This window comes from Sinohyriopsis cumingii, chromosome 1 (assembly GCF_028554795.1).
Source record: "Sinohyriopsis cumingii isolate HCF-2022 chromosome 1, ASM2855479v2, whole genome shotgun sequence".
NCBI lineage: Eukaryota > Metazoa > Mollusca > Bivalvia > Unionida > Unionidae > Sinohyriopsis > Sinohyriopsis cumingii.
Genome location: NC_142961.1, coordinates 97,089,565 through 97,096,862, shown reverse-complemented (window position 1 = coordinate 97,096,862; position 7,298 = coordinate 97,089,565). Strand labels below are relative to the sequence as shown.

Sequence of the window (7,298 nt, the reverse complement as noted above, 5' to 3'; positions counted from 1 at the left end):
TTCACATAAGCTGACATCCAGGTTTCATTTATAATGATAAATATAGGTTTGAACATGAGCACTAAATAATTTTAAATTATTGAATTTTTAGTATCATGGTGTTTGCATAGGTTTACTCTGGGAACTGAATTAGTACCGTGAAAGTCCTAGATGGCTCTGAACCGGACCGGTAATACGAATCTTAAATCCCCTAATACTATCCAAGAAAATGTGGATGAAGGAAGGTTTGGAAGACAGTGTGGTGGTAGTATTAGTAGTAGGTGATGTATTACAAAACATCATCAATTGTATTAAATTATTTTAAGATCAAAGATCTGACTGTGCCTTTCTAAGATTTTTGATACACCTACTTCTTCAAGTTCTTCCTCTTCCTGACTGCTAGCAGACAGAAAACAATAAACCGCTAGTGCTTGTTGCATATGTTAAAAAACAACAACAACAACAACAAACAAACGTGAAAGATGCATGCACTTGTGCTATCAGCGTAAGTCCATGACTTGCATCTGTGTGAGATATTTATACAGATTTAGGCCAGGTAAAGTTGCACATGGTCAGAATAAACAATTACTCGGCACAGTTCGAAAACGGTGCTCGTGGGACTTTTTTAAAATTTTTTTTTACAAATTTAAATTAAAATCTCTAATGTCAGTGAGTTATTTTTAAATGACAAATATACACAAAGAAAATAGAGAAGACACATCTTAGATTAAATTTATAATCCCCATACAAATTTATTCGTGACCAAATGTCGAGTCGAAAATGTTTTTATTTGGTGGCAAATGACCCAATACTGAAGTTTTTCCGCGCTGATTATCCATATTGTTTATGTAAGAAATGTATAGTATTAACACATACCAAGATAACATCAGATGCAGAATTTTGGGGCAAATAAATGACTTGGAAAAGCTAGGGTTGGCATAGGTTCTACATGTAAGACATAGCACATGTTGATTTTGTTTAGGTGCTATGTCTTACTATCCAAATAACGGCCTTGTAGAGTGTGTTCCGATGTCGGTGACATCGGAATGAGTAGTCAAAGTTTCAGGAATATCTCACACATCCGGCAGCATATATCGACACTCTTCCACTAATTGATGTGTAATTAATATACTTACTGTGCTGTCTTTATCCTGGCGGAATGAAAATATGACATTAGCAAATGGACGCCTTTTCATGTTCCATTGACATACATTTGAATTTGTTGCAATGCGTTGGTAGTCGAGGTATGCCAAAGTATGTTTAAGTAGGTTCATGTGGCAGTTACGTTTCTTGAATGAACCGAAACGTTGCTTTACAGTTCCAATAAGTATATTATATTTTTATTTGTTTCGTTAAAGAATAATATTTCTACTTAACCCAATTTCGGCATTCCTGGCTTCCGTTGCTTTCCAGTTAACTGAAATGTAGGCCAACAAAACTTGAAAACAGGGCCATTTTTTTTGTGAGAATTTGAATTTATTAGAGAAAAGACAGAGTAAGTAAAGTCTGACTAAAATATTATTACCTTTTGTAGAAGAGTGCCCTTATTTTAGTTGCCAGTTGTGTGAGATATTACTGAAAATTTTACTTTCGTTACAATGTTAGTCGACATCAAAACACACTACATAGCACTGTTAGTTAGGCAGTAAGACCCTGACGCCCAAAACATAAATATCAGCGTCAGGCCTTACATGTAGGACTAGGGTTGGCATAGTCCTACAATGTAAGACATAGCACATTGTTTTCGTGCTATGTCTTACTACCCAAATAATAGCCTTGTATAGCGTGTTCCGATGTTGTTTAACCCATTACCTCATACAACCGTCTTTGGACGCCTCTACAAAAGTCGCATCGAAGCGACTATTGACGCTGCTACAAAAGTCCCATAGAAGCGCCTTTTGACGTCTGCTGTAAACATCAGCCATTTTAAGCCGGTTTTCGTAGCGCCACCTTCGGGGAAAACCCCTTATTAGATACTACATTCATTTCTGTGAATGACAATTACGTCAGATCACGTGGTCACTGTTTATGTACTGGTCGATATCTGCTATTTAAAGTAACTGGGTCGTAATCTCCACTCTCCAAAATGGCGGTCGCGGATTTCATTCAGTACTTACGAAGTTTTCATGATTAGAATCACAACTATGAAAGATTCAATAACCTAGGTAAAGGCTCTGATATTGATATAGGCTGCAATTTTTATAAATTATCAAATTTAGATGACTTAGTGATGTAGACACAGATGAAAAACTTGTAAATTTCGAGTATGAGAAATGGCAGCTCTACGGTTGGTCACACGGCCTCACTGACATGACGGTGAACGAATTCTCTCCAGATTTTAAAGCACATAACAAATTCTTCCGTGATAAATAATTACACAGCTGTAACAATCAGACTTTACTCTTAAATTGTTCCACATGTAATAGATGTGTACCAAAAATGTAAAATGGTTAAAATTGATGCTAAATGTAACATATACTCCATTGCTTAATAGTTCACAGGAAAGCTATGCGTATGCGGTCGACTAGGTAACCTGTGTTCTATGTATAGAGAGCTGCACTTTGTCACTATGCTCTATGAGGTAAAGGGTTAACATCTCAATTTCATGTTCCGTTGACATACGTTTTAATTTGTTGCAATGCGATGGTAGTTGAGGTATGCAGTAGTATTTTTAAGCAGGTTCATGTGAGGGATATGTTTCTTGAATGAAACAAAATGTTTCTTACAGTTCCAATAGGCATAATATATTTTTATTTGTTTCATTAAAGAATAATATTTCAACTTAACCCGATTTCAGCATTCCCGGCTTTCATCGCTTTCCAGCCAATGAAATATAGGCCAATGAAACTCGAAAACAGGTCCATTTCTTTTGTGAGAATTTGAATTTATTACAGAAAAGACTTCAGGGTAAGTAAAGTCTAACAAAGACATTATAACTTTACTTTGTAGAAAAGCATCGTTATTGGTTGCCAATTGTTTGTGATATTCCTGAAAATTTGAAGTCTTGGATTTAGCAAATGTGGGTATGTGAGAAAGCTTGCCAGTAGCTTCTCATGGGTCGGTGGTTCTTTCCGGGATTTTCCCGGGTTCTTCCTCCACCATTAATACTGGCCACCATGTATAGCCTATCGTGTGCTGAAAAATGCCGTTAAACCCCACAACAACAACAACAACATGAAAATTTGACTTTCTTTACAGTTAGTCGACATCAAAACATGCTACACAGCACCGTTAGTTCGGCAGCAAGACCATCAACCCCAGAACAAAAATATCGGGTAATGTGTCTTGCACTGTAGGACTAGGATTGGCAAGACTACACAACGATTTTTAGTTTATGAAAAAAATGGTAAAACTATTAAAACAGATTTATGTTTGAACTATAAAAATTTGCACCCATGCTCTGTGACATGTTCTTGGTCATGCCATTTACTGGCACAACCCCTGCAGTCAGAAATTACTGAAAGAACTGGATGTCATTTGTGTGCTGGAATCCATGAAAAATCTTTGTACACCTTTATCATTTGCAACATTGACTTATTCTGAAGATGTATACGATCTCTTTTAGTGCTCATTATATTAGAAAATACTCAGATTTAAGGTTTGTACAATTTGTTATGAAACTGGAATTATGTTTTTCTATAAATTTAAAGTAAATAAACCACTGGTATTACCTCATCTTGAGCATAAATACATGTATGAATTTTAAGGTATTAAGATCATCAGAACATATTTAAAGCATACTACAGTATATACATCACATATTGCAGAAAATGCACATTTCTGTGCTGAAAATTAATCTGACCATGCTCTTGTCCATCATGGTCTTAGGGTAGTGGTTGTTGTCGATGTCCATGTCATGGATTTTAGTTGATGTACAAATTTTATTTCCCCCATCAGAAGGTGACAGGGCAATATAATTATATGGTAGTGGATGGTAATATTATTTTGCAATAGTGTATTACAGTAAAAACTGTTATGAGCAACCTCTGCTATGAGCGACCACCTGTCATTTCCAACCACATTCATAATGCACAGATCGATTTTATTATATGAACGCTGTTATGAGTGACCACCTGCTGAACGCGACCAGCGACTGCAATATCTTGGCAAAATATGCATTTCGACATTGCTATGAACAACCACATCGCAAAAAAAACAGATAAACACGACTGACCTTGACTTAATCCTTTGTAAACATGAGAGCTCAGGATACATGTGGTATGCAAACAAAGTGCACATTAAATAACACTACAGTTGAACAACCATATAGCGAGATAAACACCACTAACCATCATTTAATCCTTTGTAACAACGACCGCATAAATAGTAAAGATTGTTATAATAAGATTATTTTTTTTAAAAATTGGCTAGCTACCGTACAAAACCTGAACAACACTGAAATACATCAAGTCATTTTTACGTCAACACTAATAACAATGGCAGAACCTCTGATGAAAAAAGAAAACTTCTAACACTGGAAGAAAGAATATAGTAATTGAAAGAAGTGAAAAGGGGAGACCGCTCACAAAATAACAGCCAGGTAAATCAAGTACTTCTCCAACTGTGGACAGTAATAGTGACAATGAGTCATCTGTTGGTGAAATTCTGCCTCAGGTTATTTCACATTCTACAGTCATAGAACATTTAAAGGGGATTAAAGAATATGCTTTACAACATGGCATTCCCAAACTTTTGCATCTTTGCTTAGAAATGGAGATATTTGTTCAGACCAAACAGCTGAGTAAATAATGTCAACAAAGAAGTATAATAGATTTCTTAAAGAAAAGTGATTAAGTGCACAGAATAGGAAATATACATCATAGCTAACTGTGCAGATTTTGTTACTCTAAAATGTATGGCCCTGTGAAGTTACCTTATGGATATGATAAATATTACTTTTGTTTATTTCACAAATCATATACATTTACGTATTCGTGTGATGTTCAAATATAAATTTGATTCACGTTGTTTAAAAATGTATATCTTTATTATATAAAGTTATTTTGAGAGGAATGCATGCAATATTTAACAAGATTTTTGAATAAAGGATATGATACATGTACAGTGAATATGGGTATTTTTTCTTCTTCAACAATGCTAACTATTGACCCTGGAAACCAGTCCATTTTCACACACCTCTTATGAGAGACTGCCATTCTTGAGAGACGGCTTTTGGTGGGCAGAAGGGGCGGTCTCTCATAACAGTTTTTACTGTAGTGGATATCGGTTTTATTTTGCAATAGTGTAATAGTGGACAGCAACATTATCATTTATGATAGGCTGTGAATTACCTAATTTCCCAAGGGAAATAAATGTGATCATATGTTGGAGTGTATTACCAAATATAATGTTATACTGCAGTCAGTAGACATCAATTGACCTTATGTGAGATGATAGATCGCCTCACCTACCAAATCATGTGACATGACCACCTGTTAACGTCCAACAGACAAGCACTATTTGGCAAGGAAATATGTTTTAGTTTAAGTGATATATTTTTTAAAAATGATTTGCGTTATTCCTAAATATGTAAAATTAAAAAGTTGCATAAATTATACTTCAGTAGACAATATTTTTCAAGCTCATTATGTAATAACCTAAGTGTTTTATTTCAGTAAGTAATAAAAATCAATTTAAAATTTGCTGGAGAAATTATTCGTGTAAATTTGCTTCAAAAGATGCTAATGTATTTAGTAACTTTCAAATAATGCAGTCTGGGGTTTAATTCTGGCATGCAAGAAAGCTGCTAGTAGCTTCCTATGGGTCACTGGTTCTTATGAGGGTTTCCTTGACCATTTATACTGGCCACCATACATGGCCTATCTTGTGTAGAGAAATGGTGCTAAACCTCAAAACAACAACAACTTCTGGTTTACACTGTTAATTTCACATATTCACCCTTTATATTCTGTCTTGTACTAAATACTTATATTTAATTGGAAGGGTGTACCTTTCTTCAGTTTGTTGTAAGTTTTAAATTTTTCAAATTTTACTTTTAGTTGGCACCATACAGTCACTATTGTGCTGATGCTCCATTGAAAGCTGCTACATGAAATGAAGAAAAGAGGATCCAGAATACTAGACACTTGTTTAGATTCACCATAGACCTATTGTTGTTATTGTTGTTCCTTGATGACAAACTGGTTTACATAATGTAAGCATGTGAGTGACCAATCATGCAAGTTTGTGTTCTGAACTGTCTCTGGCATACTGGACAGGAGATGCCATTTTGGGTTGCTTGAACAATAGGGGTCATGCTGCAGTTCTGAGATTTACACTGCTCATATTTCTGTACTACACCTGCAGGTCTCCTCAGCTCTTAGTCTGTAACTCCAGTATGGATAAGACTGTTGGAACAAATCTATGCAAGTTCTTCATTAGACTCAGAATTAGTATTAAAGGGTTTCAAGGCTGGCTTGAGGAAGTCTTTGAAACATTTCCTCAGACCTCCCTGAGATTGCTTACGCTCGCTTTAGAAGATCTTCTTTGGTGGTTGCTTGTCTAACTTCCTGGTGACATGGCTTACCCATCTCAGCTGTGAGTTCATCAGCAGAATGTAAATGCTTAGAATGCCTGCCCTTGTGAGAACTGGAGTATCTGAGACTTTGTCCTGTCCTATCCTCATCATGTTCCTCAGACAGCCCATCTTCTTGGCATGTCATCTCAATCATATCCAGGTTTTGCATGCATACAGCAGGGTTTGCAACACGTTGGTTTTGTAGACCTTTAGTTTTGTTTGCAGAATGATGCCTCTTCATTCCCCACTCCCCCAGCCCTTTTATATGTAGTTTGCTGAAGGCCACACACTTACTTTGGCAATTATGACTTTTTTCATCATCACTGTGGACTGCACATGACAGTTACTCATTGAAGGTTTATTCATTTACTGTGGTGTTAGGTTCTACTTGAGGTTTTTCTGGTGCAGGTTGATGCATCACCTCTGTCTCACTGAAACTTTATGTGAGAACAAATTTGTCAGAAGCTGAAGAGGAATGGTTCATGCTCTGTTATGTATAACAGTCTGATTAAGTATTCTGGGGACAGTTGTCAGCAAGTAGGTGACCAGTCCTTCCTGTAACTTTGTCATTTCCTGTAGTCTCCTTAGATTGAAGAGCTTGCCATCAGTCCAGTGTCAGATGTCAATCCCAGGGTTTTCGTCACAGAAGGCATCAGTGAGCATGTCAGAGAACATTATACGGGAGAGGTTTATGCCAACGTGGAGTCTTGCATGGTGCCATTGGTGACTGGGAATGGCTTAGATGGCTAATATTTGTCCACAACACAAGTCAGCACATCATCATAGAATTGGTAAACCATTA

At 36.3% G+C, this 7,298-nt stretch overlaps 1 protein-coding gene across 8 annotated transcripts in view; it reads left to right on the top strand.

Moving 5' to 3' along the window:
* The first annotated feature begins 364 nt into the window (after window positions 1–364).
* Window positions 365–7,298, top strand: part of LOC149807395 (uncharacterized) — a 100,121-nt gene continuing 93,187 nt past the window's right edge. For 3 of the 8 annotated variants that reach the window (XM_089966238.1, XM_089966264.1, XM_089966271.1), the window contains exons 1-2: window positions 365–535; window positions 2,777–2,886. The gene's annotated coding sequence lies outside the window, so the exon portion shown is untranslated. Of the gene's footprint in view, window positions 536–2,776; window positions 2,887–4,350; window positions 4,520–7,298 lie in introns of all 8 variants that reach the window. The other 5 variants (XM_089966242.1, XM_089966239.1, XM_089966240.1 and 2 more) reach the window with 5 other exon arrangements.